Here is a 20,570-nt window from a genome sequence, read left to right on the forward strand (position 1 = left end):
CAATTTCGTAACCCACAAATAAGTTTATCAAACTAACTAATTCGATTTTGATCCTAAACCGTTGAAGCTTTTTGTTAAAATATGTATTAAAAATGGTTCAACGTCTTTTTGAGTATTTTGTTCGCGCCTAAATTAATAAATGTTAATTTGTTTGGTATAAAAATGCATTGCAAGATTAATTCATAAATTCCTAGGTTTTTCTCGAAATTAAATTCAGTTGGATGGAGTCCAGTGTACCTTAATATTAATGTGCTGGGAAAATCAGAAGCCTATATTATATTATAGATATGATTTCTAAAAACTTAATCTTATTCTTAGAACCTATTAAAAAGGCTTTTTAAACAGCAACTACCTACATCAGCCATTACTATTTCAGATATAATCAATTTACGTTTCATCTCCAGTTATACGCAAAGCCGTCAGTCAGTAACCACATTGAAGGCGCAACATTCATTTAGTCAAGAAAGCACTATTCAACCCGTTGCAAGAACGAGTGGGGTGTAAACTAGGCCAGTTTCACTATATACGCGTATCTTGCTGCTATCTCGCGGTTCCGTGGCGATTATGCCTTTAACAATACACTTTTGTTCCTGCTATCTGCTCTGCGAAAGATCATAGTTCAGTTACGAAACAATCTTGTTATTAGTTAATGTATTGGTTTAAAGTTGAATGATTGATGTTGCTGCGGAGTTTTATAATAATCCTTTTTTATTTGTATGAACGATATTTTATACATTTTTATAGTCGGAAATATACAGTATTGGTATTGCGGCAAAAAATAGCGTAAATACTGGTTTATGCTGAAATTATGTTTCCAAAAATCTTGAATCGGCTGGTAAATCTAGAAATACATTTGTTTTTGTTGCGAGGGTAGTTGCAAGAAGAAGGAACTAAAATTCTGCTCTGCGTATTTTAATTAAATTTTAATAGTTATTTTATCTTATTTATACAATTTTATGTTTTAATTTCTTATTCATCTATCTACCTGCCGGTTACAATATTTCTCTTCCTTGAATCCTTCTCTTCTGCACTTCTCACTACTCACTATCTACCATTGACTACACTGAACTACACAAAATGGACACCGTGCAAGCAACACTGAATGAGCTCAGCACCAGCATCAACAGCAGAATGGCTGATTTTGAAGCGCAGCTACTGAAGTCCGCCCCTCTGAGTGTCTCCAGCCTGGCCTCCGACTTTGCTGCGTACAGGGCATTTGTTACCCAAGCCCTGACAATGCTGCAACTGCAAATTGATGGGCTTGCACGAACAGTCGACAGCATGGAGATGCAGCGGCGGAGGAAGATACTGCTGCTTCATGGTGTTACGGAGCCTGCCAAGGATGAAGACGTTGCCCAAACACTCACTAGCGTCGTTGTCAAGCAGCTGGGCATTGGTGATTTCTCCAATGATGACATTAGGCGCTGTCAGCGAATGGGGCGGAAGACTTCGGCTAAGAAGCCCCGGCCAATACTGGTTAAGTTGAGGGACTTGGAGATGCGTGATAAGCTGTGGTTCTCCAAGACGAAGCTTAAGGGTTCCGGAGTCACCATGTCGGAGTTCCTCACCAAGAGCAGGCACGATGTGTTCATGGCGGCTCGTGAGAAGTACGGGGTCAACAAGTGCTGGACTCGGGATGGTGCAATCCATGTTCTGGGACCGGACGACGTGAGGCACCGTGTGACAACACAAGCCGAGCTGTGCAGGGTCGGCGAGCTGTTGCCCAAGCCGAGTTCGGGGCCCAAACCACTGGTTGCCTCAAAATCGAAGCGAGTAGCCCCCAAAAAGTGAAGTCATCCGAGTTCATAACTAGTCCAGGTATACTTCGCATGTTTACTTGCATAATTCATTTCTTCTACCTTCCACAAATATTATAATATATATGTTTATTCTCCCGTTTGACTTTGACTGACTTTGACATCTGACATTTCTGACACTTCATACTTAATGTTACCATATTAAAAATCTATTTTTTACCGTTCTTACCTCTCGACTCTAGTATTTTTAAATTTATATACACATATTATTAGTAACATTATTAATATTATTATTTTCTTCTTTTATTTATTCTATACAATCCTGTTTAAGAAACTGTCGTATTATTTCTATGTTTTCTTTTTTCCTTTCTCGTACCTGGACTAGTTGTTAGGTGTTAATTATTATTATTATTTTTTTTTTATGTACCTGTTTTGTTCTCGCAGCCGGCAGATGGAGCAATAACTTTTGTTTATCAGCCTCTATTATATATATATTATATATTTATTTTTATTGTATTTTCTATTTTATTTTTTATTAATTATTTATTGTTATTTATCTTTACTATAATAATTAACTTATGTCACTATTAGACAGTAGCATAGATAATGAAGAATATTTTTCTGCAAGTAGTGATACCAGCTTCGTAAGTGTTCCATCTCTTGCTGAGACACTGTCGTCCCAGTTTTCTGATTTTCCCAGGAACTTTAATGTGGTCCATATTAATGCTCAGAGTATTCCGGCCCATTTCCCGGATATGCTGGCTACTTTCGACTGTACACATATTCATGCAATACTTGTTTCTGAGTCTTGGCTTAAACCATGCTTAGTCTCCTCTGCTTATTCACTCCCAGGCTATGAGCTTATTAGAAACGATCGCGCAGTGGGAGGTGGGGGTGGTGTGGCTATCTATCTTAAGCATAATATTCCTTTCTCCATAGTTAGCATGTCACCGCAGCCCCCACCACCAAATGCTGGCGAGCATCTTTTTCTCGAAGTTGAACTTCTCCACTCCAAAATTTTGCTCGGTGTTTTTTATAGTCCTTCTTTACGTGTAGATTACTTCACCTCTCTTGAAATTCTATTAGAAAATGTTCTCCCCGTGTACAGTCAAACCATAATCATGGGCGATTTCAACACCTGCCTCCTCAAAAATGATCACCGTTCCTATGCACTCCAATCAATTGTCGACTCCAATAACCTCTCCATACTTCCTCTTAATACTACTCATCATTTTCCTAACTGTACTCCGTCCCTGCTTGACCTTATCCTTATTTCTTCCCCTCATCGTGTTTCCAAGCATGGTCAGTGTTCTGCAGATGCTTTTTCCTATCATGACCTCCTCTTCTTGTCTTACCGTGTCCGACCTCCGAAACCTAAACCTAAAATCCTGGTGCAGCGCAACTTTCGTGAAATGAATGTGGCAAATCTTCGTGCGGATGTCAACAACATTGTCTGGGATTCTCTCTTTGATTCCGAAAATGTAGACGAGAAAGTTGAGCTATTGACCTCCAGTCTGATAAAACTCTACGACACTCATGCACCATTGCGTAAAATAAGAGTGAAACATCTTCCGTCACCTTGGCTGACGGACGACATTAAATCATTACTCTCCAAGAAAGCTGCTGCTAAAACGAAATTTAAATGTCGTCCAACCAACGCTAATTGGAATAAATATGTCGCAATACGTAATCACTGCAGTAAGGTGTGTAGGAATGCACAACGCCGACATATTCATGCATCTGTCGAAAACGGAGATCCAGCCAAAGTCTGGAAATTTCTGAGATCATTGGGAGTCGGCAAATCGCGCCAAGACACGATTCCTAAATCTCTCGATTTGAACGCTTTAAACCAGCATTTCACTACATTACCCAACTTTGACCCCTTACTAAAAGATAATACTCTAAAATCTCTTTCACTAAGTTCGACTCCCGATTGCTTCCCATTTGACTTTCATCAATTTGCTGCTTGTGACGTTAAGAAAAGCATCCTATCTACTACCTCGAATGCAATAGGTACCGATTGCGTCAGCCGTAATATGATCCTTCCTATCCTTGATGAGATACTCCCTGTCATTTGTCATATCCTTAATTTCTCCATCTCCAGGGGCATCTTCCCATCAGCTTGGAAAGACGCCCAAATCACACCTCTACCTAAAAAATGTAACCCTTCATCCTTCTCTGAATACCGGCCCATTTCTATCCTACCTTTCCTGTCTAAAGTTCTTGAACGCCTCGTTCATGATCAGCTTAGTTCCTTTCTTTCCGAAAACCAACTCCTTAACCCGCTCCAGTCTGGTTTCCGTCCCGGCCACAGTACCACCACAACCCTGGTTCATATTACGGAAGACATTAGGTCAGCAATGGAAGGTGGTCATCTAACAGTGCTTGCATTGCTAGACTTTAGCAACGCTTTTAACACTGTTGACTTTGATGTACTTCTCGGGATACTATGCTCTCTTAACGTATCTCCAACAGCGGTTGACTGGTTTCGTAGTTACCTGTTTGGGCGCCGGCAACGTATCAGCATCGATAACACGATCTCCGCATGGTGCCCGTCATATGCTGGCGTTCCGCAGGGCGGCGTTTTATCCCCTCTTCTCTTCGCAGTTTTTATCAACTCAATTTCTAACTTCTTGACTTCCTCCTACCACCTCTACGCAGATGATCTACAGATTTACTCCCACGCTCCTCTAGATAGGTTGACGGAAGCTGTTCAAACTATAAACACCGACATGATGCGAATTTGTGACTGGAGCAAGTCGTACGGGTTAAAGGTCAACCCGGATAAGACCCAGGTAATTGTTGTTGGCAGTTCGAGAATGATCTCGAGAATCGACTGGTCACTGATACCCCCCGTGTCTTGTGACGGTATTGATATCCCATACAGTGACAAAGTTAAGAATTTGGGTATCTTCATTGATAAGAAGATGTCGTGGGTTCCTCAAATCCAACACGTCAGTCGCAAAATATTCGCTTCGGCGGGGTCTTTGCGCAGACTGCGTAATTTTCTTCCCATCACGACTAAAGTTGCGTTAGTACAATCCCTTCTTTTTCCCGTTCTTGATTATGCTGATGTCAGCTATCTTGATCTCACCGAGGACCAATTGAATAAACTTGAGCGACTTCAAAACTTCTTTATTAGATTCATATTTGGTTTACGCAAGTATGATCATATTTCTGAATACAGACGTAAGCTCAAGTGGTTACCCCTACGTTCACGCCGGAATGCTCACATTCTCTCTCTTTTGTACAATATATTGTTTAATCCCTTAGCGCCCCCATACCTTAAAGAACGTTTCGATTTCTTGCATGACACGCATTCAAGACTCCTGCGATCATCAGAAAATTTAAGATTGAAGATGCCAGTGCATTCCACAAAGTTTGTTGATAGATCATTTTCTGTTGAAGCTGTACGATTGTGGAATGCACTACCAGTGTCAATACGACGTGCTCAATCCTTACCCATTTTTAAAAAACAAGTTAAGGAACACTACCTTTCGCTACAAAATTAATTATTTATTTTATGTATTTATTAAGTATGTATTTTAAATATATTATTTGTGTATCATTTATATATATGTATGTTTATATTACTCTTTTATATACGTATATGTCAATATTTATATATTCACTATCTACACTCAATTGTACTGCCCTCCTTCATTCAACTGCTTTTATATCTCTCCATCCAATGGTTGCCTGGAAGAGATTGCCACTGTGCGATAAGGCCGCCAATTGTACTTTTATTTTAAGTTTATTTTAAGTTTGTTCGTATTTCCTTTATGTACAATAAAGAGTTTTCATTCATATATGTGGTAACAACTACAAAAAAAATTAATGCAATTTTGTCAAGTAAGTATATGTACATGAAGTCTAGGGGAGAGGCCTTCGCTCAGCAGTGGGACACAGAAATTGGCTAGATAAAAAAAAAGTATATTTTACCCAAAGGCGCGTGTTAAGTATCTACTTACTTCAAAGAAAAAACTTAGTCGGAAAAGGACTATCATAGATCTATTTTCAACTGTAGTACTGTAACTTACAAACATCAATTACTTCATATAATGCACCTATCTAAATAAAAGCAGACGAAGTCGCGAACAGTTAATCCGATATTCAGTATAATTCCTATTAGTTTATTATTGTAACAACTATCTATTTGATCTTGTATCAAGCGGGAACTAAAACAATGGCGGTGCGTATTAATAATGTAATCCCATTGTTTGTATCAGTGCGAACGTAATAACTGACACTGAATCAATAAACGCTGTGTTACATGCGTATTGCGTAACTACCAGATTATCTGTATTGTTTACATGGAATTATAGTTTATTTTATTAACGAACTAAATTTATCATTATTCAAATTATTATAGATAAATCTAGAAAGTAAATAAAAATTTAATAAGTGTATCAGAACGACAAACCCCTTTGGTGCCGTTCGATCACAAAGAAATTCGTATTAATCCTAGCCAATTGTGTTCTTTGGTCTCTGCCTATTCCCTTAGTAAAAACACTATTATTTCAATGCGTAAAGAGAAACCTAAAACAAAGTAAACGCTGTGGTTGATTTATGTCAAAGTAAAATAGAGCTATAATCAATTTCAATAAACATTCGTCACTGCTAGTAATTCACGATGATTACCGTACTCCGCTCAAAGACTATAACCAGACATTAAATCCTTATACAGCTGAATACGTAAAAAAAAACGACGACGGCTCACGACGAATGGCTCACAACTCAGTATTCGTAAAATAACCGAAAGAGGCAAAAGCTTATTATTGACACGAATGTAATAAAACCATCTAGCGTACTTTATACATTCAGATGTCATTTATCACACGGCTTTTGTACGAAACCTTATTATAATATTAGTGTTATAAAGAGCAAACTTTATGAGGGATTCGGGGATAAATGAGGGCGCGGATTGATGAATTTAGTTAGGTACTGCGATGTTGATCCCTCGGTTGATAGAGTGAACGTACGATGGATTTTAGCGAGTATATTTCGGTTACTAGGTAGATGTTTCGTACGATTTTAGTGACTAAAATGTTACATTTTGTTTGGCTCGTCCTAGTTTATGTAAGGTTTTTGTAAGTCAATTTGTTTGGAGTGCTTTAAAATATACATAAAACTATAACGTGATTCTATTCTTATGTCCATTTTCGATAACCGACTAGATAAGCGCCTCGAGCGAACGCCGTAAAAACTATTCTTAACAAAAAGGAACATTTTAATATACTCCATTGTATCGCCTGTGCAGAAAACTATTATTAAAAAGTTTCAATCGTGGTGTCATTGTTGCAATAGGTATTACCATCATTTAATAATAGTTTTCATGCGAAAGTCGACCTCCATATTGTACGAAAAAATAAGTTACCCAGTTTTACATATGTGCATGTGTACAAGTTGCCCGCAAACTCGTAAAATAGCTTTTGAAATACATTAACATAAATATGAAAAGGCACAGAGAATTCGTTTTAAATTCGCACGTATCAAATAAAAGAGTTTTTCACTCGATCAACGGCGAATAAACTTTTGCCGGTGTAATATTAAAATGTGTATTTTGTTCGTTTTACTGTTTCTGATGTGAATATTTATAATGATGTTTGTTACTGTGTTATGCATAAATAAAAATTTCGCTTATTACTTTTTTCATTACTCAAATAGCTTCCGGTCTTTACTTTTGCTTTAATATTTATTTATTTAAGAGTCTCAGGTGAGTATCAGGGAACATACTGCTGTATACTATGTTTTATTACCAGTATTTGTTATCTTTAGAATCAGAAAGTAAACATATAATACAGTTGTATATATGTATCCTAACCTCTTATTGGTGCAAGACTATCTAGCAGTAGCTGGATTCTCTACTACTATCGACCACCGACAACCGGCTTGTCATCGATAAATTTTGTATGAAAATCGGATCAGCGCCTCTGACGGGCGTCGTAGTAACTATTTTAGCAGTATATTCTAAATGTCAAACTTTCGATACTCGACCGTACCGACTGTACAGAATCGCGCTAGTCGATAGTAGTAGAGAATCCAGTCACTGATCCTAACAAATAAAACATACATGCATAATATCACGACTGTTATACTTGGGCTTCATTCAAATTAGCATTGACAGTTAATGATCGCATAAATGCGAAACTCACCTAATTAGTTTTCATAGGGGCAGTATAAGTTGACTGTATAATGAGCATCAGACTCACTGTAGTTTGCATAATACCGACAGTTAGTGTTATAGCGTACCTGTGGACCAAGAGCCGATAATGTTCATATCGTCTCTTATAGGTAACGATAGCTTTGAGAATATTAATTTGAACTGGTTAGTAGAGTATCATGAACTAGTTTCTACTAGTTACTGTATCCGCGGTAAAAAAGTGCTCTTTGTGTAAAATAATATAACAAGGATGAGGATCTTTTCGAAGATCTAATGACAAATTTTAGCTAAATCTGCTGAGTTTTTTAAGTTACTAATATATAAATGCCAGGCAGATAAATCAGCGAGGTAACATGAGTATTAGCATACTAATAATGTAAATGTTAATGTGTCTTTTCCTTATTTCACGCCCAACGATTGCACCAATTTATAGTTAATGTGTTCCGGAGAAAGTCATGAGCTATTATTATGTTTTGAACAAAACAAATAAACATATAACCCGCGAGCGAAGCTAGTAGTTTTATAGCAGTAAAGACAATACTAATATACAATATAAGCTAGTTTTATACGAGTACCACACGAGGTTGGTTAGTACGAGTTGTTTAAGTAAGCTGTTTAATTTTTAAACAGCTCAAATTGCAGCTCCGGCGGGGTTAATGCCCTTAGACAATTTGAATAATGCAAGTTACTTAATATTACACAACATAATGTAGTTTCATTGTGGCTAGGTACAAGGTACAATGTGAGTACTACTTGGTTTATTAACATTGTATAATTTTTACCAGTGTTATACTGTAATTGTGTGTTATTGCTTCTTTGACGTGAACATGGCAAATCTGTTTCGTAATATATTTGTCAGGTAGGAGTAAGGTAAAGTAAGTAAGGACTATTGCTGACTTTAAGTAATTGCTGGGGATGCCATTTGAATAGTAGATTTTCAAGACTGTATTAACAAATTATACCTAAAAGTTTTAAGTTTGTAATGACATTGTGCTCTGGGGCACAGCAAGCAAAGTCACCAATATAGTAACAAAAGCAAGGCAACTCTACGTATCCCTAACAGCAGTCATTTAAATTAGGCACAGCGCACTATTTCGTCTGAAGAGCTCACTGTAAGCTCAAGTAAGCGGCTTGGTGGAGTGCAAACGTTGTGTCGACGGCATCTGCCTAAACGCGGTCGAATGTATCACTTTGTGGCTGTTTGTGGACGCAACGACTCAGAACAAACGGTTCTAATTGTGCTACAAACGCCAAGTCAAGCGTTCATGATGTCGATCAGATGAATGAGTGGGAATCAGGATGTGACTGTTCGTGTATTAATTCTGTTCTATCATTTTTGAAGGCTTGCGTTGTTCGTATCTGACACGGAAATGAATGCAATTATGATTTATTATCTTGGGTTATGTGACATTTTGGGGAAGGTTATACTGACAATGGCAACTAATATGGTTTCCAATAAGCTTGCAAACAAACCAATTTCAATTGCTATTAATTTCAAAGTTAAAAATCTAATCGATTCGGGGTCGAATTTATATTATAATTTCTTTAATAAAAACTTTAATACGCAAGTTTCTTAGTAACTAATTAAACATAAAAGAAAACATTAAATCATGTGTATAGAAAACACTGATCACTCACCTTTATTAGCCGAACTGAACAGTTGGAAGAATTTAATCAAACTTCGTTCGGCACAATGCACCCAATCCAAGAAACTTTTAATTTAGTTAGCTATCACGAAAAGACAGGTGAATCTGAAACAAGTGAAACATCTTTTATCTACACTTTATTATAAAGAAATAAAACTAAAACAAACTCCATTTTTTAAAACAAGATTTCAGTCAAAGTTTCGTAATTGAATTTTTGAAGTACAAAAGACGGTTTTAATTAAGCTCGGTTATATAAATTGATGGATAGATGTTGATTGTATGCCGTGCCTTTAATGGAGTGTCAGTCAGTGCTCCATGTATCTGTATTGCGTTAGTAATTTGCAGTAGCAAACGTTTTCTGTTTGACATGTTTAGATGTATAAATTGATTTTGCTTTAGAAACGTCGATTTGGCTGATAGATAGTTTTAGTAGAAATTTGTTCTAATATCTTGGTAATTAACGTTGATTGAAAACAGCAATTGTAGTTCTATGTTACGTCTACTATATTTTTACGGTTTGAAACAAAACATTTTTTTAATAAAATTTGAGATATTTGATTAAAATCATAAAAATAAAGTCAACGCCTAGTAAAATAATAATATTGACTGGTTTTTCTCAATCAATCTATGAATCTTCGGTAAACATTATAATGACACACTACTTTGAAAAAATAAGAATAAAAGATATTGTAAAAGCCTCTAAAACTATATGGATAGTAGAGAATGAACTCTATTTACTCTGTAGTCTTTGTATTCACAAACATTTGTATATTTATTATTTAAGTGGCGTTATTTTATTTCCATTATTGCGTTTCTTTGAGTCTGGAAAAATAATAAGAGAATTGTAAACTTTCATTAGCATAATAAGTGGTATTTTGTTGCTCTTTTTATTTGCAATAAACGCTTTTGAAGTTTTATTAGATACCTTTTTTTATTTCTTTGTACTCACAATAATAATTGAAGCATTAATTTGGCAAGCGGTTGCAATGACTTCACAAAAGTACCATTAAATCAGGGCTATTATGCACGAGCGAATCAAACAAAGCAATCCAGATTTACCGAACTATGCACTTCGCAATGGTAGCAGTTCTATTTTCAGTCGGAACTCATAGACATTCCTGTCTAATATATTAAAATAGACGTATTACAAATACGGGGAGCGCATAAATCAATTTATTGTTGAAACAACAGTCCGGCCGCACAACGCCCGCACACCGCCCGCAGCGCTGCGTTCAGCGAATAAATTACGTGGAACACCAATGAAGGAAAGATTAAGCTGTTTTGCATTCGATTAATACGATTCAATTTCGCCGTTGTTTTAGAAAACATTTTGGAACTCATTCTAGTTTCTCTAATCAATTACTTACAAGATAATGTAGCCTTTATTAATCAGAGAACAATTCCCTTCCATCAATCAATAATCTAAAATCATTTCGCCGTTTATACATCATTCATACGGACCGAAAACTGATTGTAATTGTAAGTCCACGTGTAAAATACATACTACCTCTTAATTTAGTAGTTTAATGGATGTTTGGCAAAACTGAAAGATATATTTTCTACTCATGTAGTTAAGCTTGATAATGTCTGTATCAGGTATGTACTTTTATTGAAGACGTGCGATTGTAACTGCTGTTTGCTGACTACTGCAAATCACGCAACATAACCGCTTCGTATCACGATAATATACTCGTAGCACTAAAAGAACGATCGTTCCACGTCTTAGATTGTACGGATGATAACTGTATCTGTTTTGACTTGTAAAGGTTCTATTCTATGTTTTAACAATAGCAGCTATTGTTAAAATATAGAGTTAGAATAAAAACTTCAACGTCAGTAACCAAAGTTGCTAAATATAGTCAGAACGTAAATAACTTGACGCAATGGCAAATACTTAAAATCCTTTCAAACTAGTTTTTCTTTTATTCGTACTTCCTACAATGTTTGAGGCCTATGAATTTAGTGATTACGATATTGTTTTCTGTAAGTTTATGAAAAAACGTGTGTGGTGCGTTTTACGATCCAAGGCTATGTCAAACTTATTTGCATCAGTATAATTTTGTTTTCAGTTTTGATGATTTTTGTAGTCACGCACTTGTTTTAGCTGGACATGTGCCTATGATGCCTTTGAAAAATAGGTCCCAATAAATAAACATTGAGTGTACAGTACACCAGTAGCGGAAGTTGCAATTAATTATTTTCATGGTTTGCTCTTAAATCTTTCTTATAGAGTTACCTTTTATCTAAGAGCGCTTAAAGAAACATTATTTCAAAAATTATCTCTCATCTCTGTAAGTTTTCTCATTTATTAATGGTATTTATAACCTCTCAACAATCAATCTGAACTAAGCATCGTCATGTGGTCAATGCCGGCCACTAATTGCATATAATACCCGTGCCACTTTACCGTAGAGCCCGTTAAGCCGCTGCTTAGCATCACAAGGACCCTCCCCGGCATGAAACGGTCTTGATTATGCATTGAATGCTAGTGCTCGGTAATATCTGAAGATCTATTTAATATTGCCTTTAGAGGGCTCCCAAATTATTCAAATTCGGTCTTCAGTGCGGCCACAGCGATATTATATTTTTTTATACTATATGCTGTAAAAAGAATTGCACATATTATTCCAATCAGACTTTAATCTTTCGTGCGTTGACGTGTCACTTTAAAGTATAGTACTTATGAAATATACTAATGCTATAATGTATTATTGAAGTGTATTTTCAATATGAAAGTCTCAAGTAATTTGTAGTTATCTCCTATAAATGTTTAATCTAAAAACGCAAACAACTAACGTTACAAATGCAACCTGCGCTTATTTAATGTAAACAAACCTTTTCTATTACAACGCTATTTCTATCTACAAGCTTAATCAAATTGTACACTAAAGAACTAAAAGATGGAATTTATGTTTCGTCGCGGACATATTCTACACTCGACTTTTCATTTGCAGCAAATTAACAAACAAACATATGTATATCTCATTCGCACTTTGATATGGAAGCAAATGGCTCGGACACGAACACAGAGCTCAAAGGCTTTGCATCGAGGTAAACATTTACTTATTTATTCGACTGGACGGTACAGGAATACTAATTCAGTTTTGTGAGAAACTCGGGTCCGCAAGAGGTTTATTGAAATCTACCTTTCTGGAGTTTTCTATGCAGACTTCAATTCGAGAAGCTGTGAATGAAGAAGCCTGAAATATTTCCTTTCGGCCTTAAGTGGAATAGCCAGGTTTTGGCTGATTACTGAATATAACCCGAGGTCATGCCTAAACTTAGTAAAGAGGCGCTTAGGCGGTGTTTGAAAGTAACGTTATAACTCAGCCCTTGAATAATAAACTAGCAGTCTCAATACCTACATATTTTTTTATTCCAGTAAGTTTTAAACAATAAGGGCGTTATTATTATTTTTTAGCGAAGCTACGAATAAAAAATAAATAAATAATATCACGAACAAAATCAATCAACAAATACAAGTTCGTAGTATTTGTATATGCAACATTGTTTTGCGCGTAGTTCAGCAAACGTCGGTACAATACCGGCCTTGGATTACACACTGACGTAGCAAAGCTTTTAGTTATCAAGTTATGCATTAGCTAGTAACATTTGTAGTTTATCCAATACGTGTTCGTAGAGATTTATCACTGCATTCTCGTATCTCCGCGCTAGTAATGAACACACTGAGTGAATCGAATAATGTAATACAGGGTTTCAAACGTAAAATAGATGTACTAAGCCACTGTACTACGATAAAATGAATGCTCAAATGGCTAATGTGTTTTGATACTAGACATGTGTTTCTGTATTTCGAGAATTCAATTGTTAAATGTCTGTTTAAAGTAAATATACTAATCTATGTAGATTACAGTGCAATACTGTTTAAATATAATTCAATTCGAAAAGGGAACATTTCACATAACAAAGACATAAGATAAGTACCTTTTTCGAATTAACATATTCAATTGTATTCAGTTTCCGAGAATAGAACGTTTCAATAACTGTTTTAGAAATGAACACTTATAAAACGGTATTATTTTAAGCAAATACCCGTATCAATACACGTGACATTGATATTCATGAGCTCACTATCAAAGAATAGACACACTCAATAATACAAACGTCTGTACAAGTGTTTTAAATATAAACACACATTTAATATTACGACGTGGCTGTAAAAAAATTCGATCATACTTTTTATAAAAGACTTTCGTTTCGTTGTAATGAATAAAGAGATCTATTATTAAACCAATAGGAGAAGAATGATTTTTGACAATACAAAACCAATTACAAATTCTGCTATTAAACGAAGCATCCCTGTCATTTCGCAGCTGTCGTTCCCACACATGAAATCCTGTCTTTTTGATACCGCCAGCTTTGATCCATCAACTTGCACAAATGGTATTGCACGTTCCCACAATAGACTGATAACCTGACAATTGTTATCGTCGTCTCGAACATGCGGGCTTTGCGACTACAATTTTGCTAAACACAGGAACTTTGACTTCCGACCCGAAAGGATTGTTGTACGGATGTCGCAGGCCCTAGTTTGCTCTATTATAAACTGACGGAAATAATGTACTGTATCTAAGTGTGGTGTACTTATATTTAGACTATGAGAGGCCATTTTGTAGGAACAAAAGACAATTATGTAAACGAAAATAGTTCCTTCTTGAATATCTGTACATATTATTTTTGTAAAAAATATTCTATAACCGCGTCTGTCTCCCTATTGGCGATATACTCAAACACTGCTTAAAATATTTTCATACGGTTTTCATCAATAAATAAAGGGATACGCTGATAAGGCGTTTAAACAAAAATACAGCGATCGGGCTTCATGTGCTAAGATACTTCGTCACAAATACTGGGACACATAAATTATTATTGTAACAGGGAACATTTAAGAAGCATGATTGTAACGAGTGTTGGCTATGTAAAAGCTGTTCCTACTTTACATGAATAAATTCATACAATATGCAGTGCCACCGGCAATATAAATAAACAACGTATATTTTTATTTGCAGCCGAATAAACTTGAAATTCAGTACTCTAGGTAATAATATTATCTGCATTTATACTTCGTGAATAAGTTTGCAAAATACACCTGCTCAAAGCTGAAATATTGATGTGAATTCTGGCCAAACTACTTGCACTAAAACCTTAAAATGGTACTATAGTTATACGTAAAACGATTACTATCGTTCCTAATGTTTAGTCAAAATAATACTTTGTTCATTAAATGCTATGAGAATACTGTTATGTCTTTATGAAAGATCCCAGAAGATCTTAAAATAACAATACTTCTAAAAAATATCACCTGTACTAATAGTGACAGAAAACATTGGACCTTATGAGTCTCGGAGGTGTTTAGAACAGTCTCGGAGGGTTTTTCTTGAGAAAATGCAAATCAACAAATCCGCACTTAAATTAAATCATACTCCGATAGACTCAACTTTACTTCTTACAGTAGAAGAATGATACGTTAATAGTGTGTTAGGTACTTTCTTGTGCATAAGGGGATATATAAATGTGGTATATAAAGATCGGCGATTTTGATAAGCATACTACTTATTATTCAGTAATAATAAGTAGTATGTTGTGTTGATATTCATTGAATATCTATGTTGAATTGAATATCAAAATATCGGCCGAAGAAATGTTCGAAATATCTCCAACATACAGTTAATATCCGCTTGGATCTTTGTATAGAATGATAATATAATATCCTGTGACCGTTACCCGTCAGTTCGTATGTCTTATTTATGTTGTATCAGTCAGTAATTCAAATGTCGTAGAGACTAAGTACTAAGTAAAAACAAAATTAAGATATTTTTAGATTTTTAATATTGTTGTTTTTTTAGTTTTAGTATTCGTTTTAAAAATTAATCATTGTTTTTAAGAATAATATTGCCCTAAATCAAGTTGTGAATTTAATGAAAATGTGTTTAAATTGTTAAGTTAAAGTTTTCATTTTAAAACTTTTCCTAGATTTTCTTGTACATTTCCAGTTAGGGTAAGATGACGACGTAATTTTTTTAAATAAAAATTATCAATAGCACCTAAGCTTCGAAATCAATTTGGTAATGTTGCCGCTACTCTGTTTTATATCCGAAATATTATTTACATCGACGAATGTGTTTTCTCGCCTTCACCTCATCGCGGTCTCAATCAGTGGTCCACGTGTCAGTTTGTTTGATGTCGTCACTCTGCACTGACGTCTAAATATGAGTGAACGATAAAACACGCATCGACTGCGTCAAACGATCACACGGAGTTTCCGAACTTTACAAAAATATTTTCTGAATGTCTTTTCGTTATGACGCTTATTTTTTTGAAAAATAGTTTAGTTTGCGCATGTATTGGACGTATGAACACAGTCCTATGACGAACAATGAAATTAATTCAAAGCTACAAAAATACAGTGTGTTTGAAATATTATTGTGATGATACATTCCACGACACGATCCCGCGTAAGTTGACTTACGCACTACAACGGGGATATGGCCCGCCTTCATACTTTGTAGATGATAAATAATATCTTAACAGATTCTACAAAGTTTTTACAAAACATGTTTTGAGGTTTCCATCAATATCTAAAAATGGACTTTATTAGTAAAATGGAAAGCTTTAAGCTACTAACGATATTTACGCAATTACCAATTTAAATTTAATAACCAATTTAAAACAATCAGTAATTTTCGTTAAACAAATATACAAATTCCTAACTTTATAAACTCAGTAACAATCTGACTTGTTTTTCTTTTAGTGGCTACAAATTAACCAGTTACTAGTTCACTAGTTACAGAGCCAACAGAGCATGCAAACTAAATTGCCGTACCCAGGAACTTAATACAAACGGAAAGTTAAGTAATAACAAGGGAAATCTGCTTTCCATTATGAAATAATATTTTCCTTTATTAAAGACCGGTTTTTCTATCGATAGGAAACTTTATATGGGGTAATGTGCCATCTCAGTAATGGTACAAGCGGGATTTTTTTATAAATGCGTCCTTTTAGTATTAAGAAATATAGCGTTTATGGCGATATGTTTTCAAGTCATCTTTGATACAGGCTTCCTGAAATTTTGTAAAACTACCGCCTAGTTACTGTGCCCATTAGACCTAATTTTAATTTTGTAGATGACTGTTGTGTTATTTACGACTATTATCAGGGTTTTATAATCGAATGTCTATACGCTATTTGACCTATGTCATGTACCGTGCATTACATAGGTAAAAAATCAAGTTCTCAGAGTCCTTTTTCTATAATTAAACTTCCTATTGTCACATAGATAGATGTATATTTCGTTCATATCGTTTGATTTGAGAAAAAATATTATTTTTATTCGTTACGTAATGTCTGAAAATGACATAACAATATCGGAACCGCGATTGCCACCCGAGGCGATACGCGCTTTACACAGAAGTAAAATATTTATTGATAATTGTTTTACAAGAGATACCGAGTATTAGAATCTGTTTCAGTGGTAATGACAATTATATTGACTAGTATGTTGTTTTTATTTTTTAACTAAACTAAAATATACAACAAAAATTGACGACTTTAATAATAAAAATATTTTTTAAAAATTATTTAACAATGCCTAAATATTGTAATCAATATACCAACGGTAAACTTTGTATTGATTAATACACGGTCGGTTTTAGTCCTACTGGACTATTTGTCACATTAAACAATAATAATGAAACGAGAAAAACAGTTACTTACGTACGTGAAACAAAAGAAAAACATTTTTCTGGAACTGACAAATCAGAACATTTTCTATTTTGTTTTTAGCACGGCGTATTACTTCGTCATCATCGTTCAGTAGGCCTACTATGTTTCGTAAATCCGACGTTTTGTTACGACTTCAATGTTCGATAACTACATATCATGATTGTGTCTTAGTGTTTGGTTTTGTACTTTAGCGAGGTTGAAGTGAAAGCTTGGAGATGAATGAAGTGGTAAGAATTTCAAAATGTTGTGCGAAGTTTCGTTTTTGTTGAATAGTAAGCGCCCAGGCAGCAAGCTATCTATTTCTATATCTTTTACGCGAAAGTATATAAACAGCGACAAATTCGCATAAACCAACGCACGTCTTGTTTATACTGGAATCAACGGGCTTCGCCAATAAACGCCACGTCAATGTTTATTATATTTATTTAAACATATACCTAGTAACAAATGAATGATTTTACTAACGCCCGTCACGATTTTATTCAGCAAAAACACTTTTTTATTGTAGCTGTGGGTGATGACTTACGTGCTCATTAAAAGTGATTTTATTTTACTCAGCCGAAGCTTCCATTTATATAACTGTAATTAAGTAAGTAACATAAGTTGAAAACGTTGTTGGTTACTTCTTTATTCTAGAAACGAAGGTCAATAGCTCAATTCGCTACTACTATCGACTACCGACAACCGAACTGTCATCGAGAAATTTTGTATGAAAATCTGATCAGCGCCTCTGACGGGTGTCGTAGGAAACATTTTGGCAGTACATTCTAAATGTCAAAATTTGATAGCTAGCCGGTTGTCGGTAGTCGATAGTGATAGAGAATCGAGGTACTGTGTAAAATTTTCAATGCTGACATTCGGCACCGCAAAGTGAATGACAAATTTCAGGAAAAATATAACGTGGATAGCCGTGACCTATACAGTAAAGCATTTCAATCTATGTATGTCTCTTGAAAATATTGATTATCGAATACATTCATAGTGTACAATGTTAGTGATACAATAAGCTGATGGACTAATATCATCATAATTGAGTAAGTTTGAGGTCGCCCATGTAATTTAGTTAAAAGCTTGTGTTCAAAACGTAGGTAACTCGATTGTGACCGTAAGTGATTTTCTTATGAGGATAGACTTAAACTAAGAATTGTATTTCCTATCATAACTTTTCAACTCAACAATGCATATTCGTAATTAAAATGTATTTTATTTTTTCGAAGCCATTCGATCAATATGATAATAAAAAACAAAGCTTCTAAGCCATCCAATGCATATCAAAAAAATATCCGCAAAAATTGAAATCGTCCAACAGAATCCATACAACAAATAAAAAACAGAATATCAACTAACATACCGTGGCATGCGAGCGCAGTGATTGTGTCGTGCCGAGCGTGACGCCGTGCTCGCATGACGTGTCGGCTCAATCGACCGGCCGGAGACACCCGTGACGTGTCTTTGAACCACTCTCTCAATATGCGAATTGTTTCTGTTATATCAATAACTTAACCCTTTTACTCTATAAGAAAATGTTCTAAATGAATTTGTTAAAGCTCAATCAAAATAAGAGTAAAATTACGTACCGAAGATTTGATTGTTAAGTAAATTTTTATTAAACATTATATTACCATCTCATTCTCCAAAATCTATCTTAATGCCACAAAAGTTGTCTAATTACAGAAAATACAGGTATCTTACTGTAAGTGAAATCACGGGAAAAATCAAGTGTACAGAAAATATGTGGAAGATACTTTTCGTTTTACAAATTGTACTTGCTCGGTAAATTACGAAGCGGCCAGAGCCCGCAGAAAAGCGGAGACGGCAATCTGCTTGTTTTTAATTAGTAACAGGTGTGACTAAGTACCCAGGCATCTCATAACTCTTCAGTAGAGCAGTACATCGAACGAGACACGAATCTGAATACCTAAATTACAGGCCGTTATGTTTTGAAACACTAAAATTAATATCCACAAACTAATAACGCATCGGTTTCCATCTCATCTCACTGGCGTGTTATCGTGACGTGGCGGGAGCGTGACGGAAGCTTGACGCGTGCGTGACGACTGCGCGTGACATGACGCTCAGTCGAGCGAATGAGCAATGACGTTCCGCGTTGTTTTGTCTCCAAGGGACTGATTTGATGTACGTCACTCACTCCGTTATGAGATTAACAACTGATACGGAAGCACGACTTTGACACTTTCCAATGAAATTGGATTTCAATTGGAATACATTTTCTGTCTCTGATTTCCTTTGTAATTGTTTTGATTAAATTCTACAACAGTACGGAATACAGAAATGAACTGTAACGTGATTTTGAACTTTCTTTGGTAGCGTATTGCCTTCGTATTCGCTCGTATTCTTGACATTTAAAACCATAAGAACAAACCATGTTCTTAAACAATTCCATAAAAATCTACATAGTTCTCCAGTAGCGACTGGATAACCGCTACTCTAATTTCTTAAAAACACTATGTGGACGTAACCTTCTTATAAATAAGTGGAGTTCTTGTCTAATTATAACAGAATAAGTTGCCGGTGATCTCAAGAGACATTTCACCATTAACAATGATAAAAACTCCCAGTACTTACTGTAGAAAGTAACAAGGATTTATAAGCACGTTATCCCGGTGGTATTACCGTGATTACACGTCGTTACATTAGACCAAATAAATAAAACACATTCATTGTCCTAGCGAAGAAGACTGGCCTCATACCGGCCACCTCGACGACGTATTTCTTCTTACTTAAGTAATAGATGGATACAATTCTTTGTTTTAAGATCTAATAACGTTGTAATTGAAATAGAGTTGTTAATAAATTTTCTAGAATATCGGAGCATTATTTTCTTTTCTCTGAATGTGCTAAGGTAACAAGCGACTGTAAATCAGCTCGAAAATGTTTTCTAGGTTTAGTATAAAATGTTATTTGTTTCAAACTTTTAAAGATTATTTTACTATTAGTTCGTAGTAAATCTATTTTTATAGACGATATTAACATGAAAACGTGAAGTAACGTCGTAGCTTTACCAAGAAGTAAGTGCGGATAGATTTTATAGATAAAGTTGGTCTTTTTCACTTTGGTATGAAATCAACACAAATACGAATTCCTATTATACTTATCCTATAAAGGCATAAGTGCGTGAAGATAAGTATAGTTGAGTAGATAACATCAAAAGCTGATATCCAAAGCCGACTCAAATGTAGGGACTATAGGTTTATCTAAATATCAGATTACTCTCGCTCTATTTGTCAAGTGCTTGTAGAG

The 20,570-nt window shown here is 35.3% G+C and overlaps 1 protein-coding gene across 2 annotated transcripts in view; it reads right to left on the bottom strand.

The window, feature by feature from the left end:
* LOC142975020 (voltage-dependent T-type calcium channel subunit alpha-1G-like) overlaps positions 1-20,570 on the bottom strand; it is a 151,012-nt gene that overhangs the window by 104,373 nt on the left and 26,069 nt on the right. For both annotated transcript variants that reach the window (XM_076117647.1, XM_076117646.1), the window contains exon 2: positions 9,559-9,671. The gene's annotated coding sequence lies outside the window, so the exon portion shown is untranslated. The remainder of the gene's footprint in view (positions 1-9,558; positions 9,672-20,570) is intronic.

This window comes from Anticarsia gemmatalis, chromosome 8 (assembly GCF_050436995.1).
Source record: "Anticarsia gemmatalis isolate Benzon Research Colony breed Stoneville strain chromosome 8, ilAntGemm2 primary, whole genome shotgun sequence".
Taxonomy (NCBI): domain Eukaryota; kingdom Metazoa; phylum Arthropoda; class Insecta; order Lepidoptera; family Erebidae; genus Anticarsia; species Anticarsia gemmatalis.